Raw genomic sequence first — 1,933 nt, 5'->3', positions numbered from 1 at the left:
CTCCATCACATAGTCTTTGGTCTGGCCTACAAAAAAAAATGGAAAGGATGATGAGTTAGTAGAATGAAAGATAAATGAGTGAATAATAAAATAATGGAAACAAATGTAGTTCTGATTCCATAATGAACAATGGATAGGTGTGATATTACTGACATGAGGAAAATAATGAAGATGTGGAGTACTATGAAGTAAAATAAGTGGGGGTCATTATACCAACCATGATGAGTAAATAATGAAAGGAAAGTAGTAGTGGAAATAAGAAGATATTGGAAAAGGTTAAGTTAGAGTTGAAATGAAGTTTGAAGTAACAAAGAGATAAGTGATCAATGTTAATGCATAGAACTATACATTTTAGTAAAGAAACCATGAATCTAGGAATGAAAAAGACAAAGATAGGATATATATGGATAATGGGTATAATGCTGTCCTGTTTCAATGATAACTGCTGTGAACTGATATATAAACCATAACTAGATAATAAACTGAAAAAAAACATCCCAGATTAATAGAGGCGACCAAAACTATATACATACAATCCTAGATAACGATTTTTTTTTTTCTTTTTTTACAAGAGGAGACAGCTCAAGGGCACAAAAAAAGGAAAATAATAAAAAAAAAAAAACCACTACTCAACTCAAGGGCGACAAAAAGAAAATATGGAAAAAGAGGCCCGCTAATCACTCCTCCTATGAAAGAGAGAAGTAAAGAGTGGCGAAAATAGGTCAATGAAAACAGGTATATTTTGAAACCATATGGAAAAACTAACCATGAGTGAATGAGGAGGAATAATGGGCCCCTGAAACCATGACTGATATTATGGGAACTGTTAACAGAAGAAGCTTGATTGATTAATGAGAAAATGGATAAAAAAATGATGACTAGAATAATTAGATGATGATAATAATTTGTATCATAACATTACGATGTACAAAGATCAAATATTACTGCAACTATGACACTCAAACCATAACAGATATATGAGTAAAAATGATCACATATTATTAACAAGAAATCATGGTGGGGGAGCCTTAGGTAAAAAAGTGTAATATCTTGAAGTTGTATTCATAACTTAGATACATTTTACTCCAGCAAAAAGAATATGTTGCTAGGATTGATTGATTGATAGTTTATTGTTGCAAGTAAACAACAAAGGAGAAGGGAGGAGCATGCCATCCCAACCCCCAGGCAGGACAGAGTGTGATTATACAGCTAAGGATACATGTGTAAGTAGCACCAGGAAACTAAAGAGACACAATGGTAGGGGACAAGTGCTAAGAAAAATAAATAAATAAAGGCCTTGATTTAGTCAAGGGAGCAGACATAAGGGACTGTACATATGAACTACAATCTAGGGGCAAATGCAGGATACTCACTGAGCACAGCTGAAAGAACATTATTGTTAATGAACCAGCCCACCAGCTCAGGCAGGTCCCAGTGGCCCTGTGGGCGGTAGGCACTAATAGCAGGACACTGCAGGACATAGTGTTTAAGCGTGTGACCCCCTGGCCTGGCACACAAGCGGCAAGGTACAGGGTCAGCCCCATTGACCTCCCAGTAATATCTGTAGCCCAGCCTCAGCCGCATCACCACCAGATCATAGGATGCACTAAGCCTACCATAAGTGTGGGTGCAGATACTTGATACCTGGGCATAGTGAATGCTGGAGGGACTACCATCCTGACACCTTGAGGTAAGCTGATTGGTGACACTCACCAACAAGGGATCTAAGTCTACTCTTAACATAATTATAGGTGTACATTGAGATCATCAGAGGCAGCACAAGCATGTTTGTCTGCCTTTTCATTATGGGGCAGCCCAACATGGGAGGGCACCCAGATGACGTGTGCAGCGCTCCAGCAGGCTAAGGGCACTAAGGCACTTATTGACTATATCACAGTCAGAGGGGCAGGAAGACAGAAGTGCATACAAGGCA

Source organism: Eriocheir sinensis, chromosome 19 (genome assembly GCF_024679095.1).
Source record: "Eriocheir sinensis breed Jianghai 21 chromosome 19, ASM2467909v1, whole genome shotgun sequence".
In the NCBI taxonomy this organism is placed as follows: Eukaryota; Metazoa; Arthropoda; class Malacostraca; order Decapoda; family Varunidae; genus Eriocheir; species Eriocheir sinensis.
The sequence above is the reverse complement of the archived record's forward strand: the minus strand, read 5'-3'. Positions refer to the sequence as shown.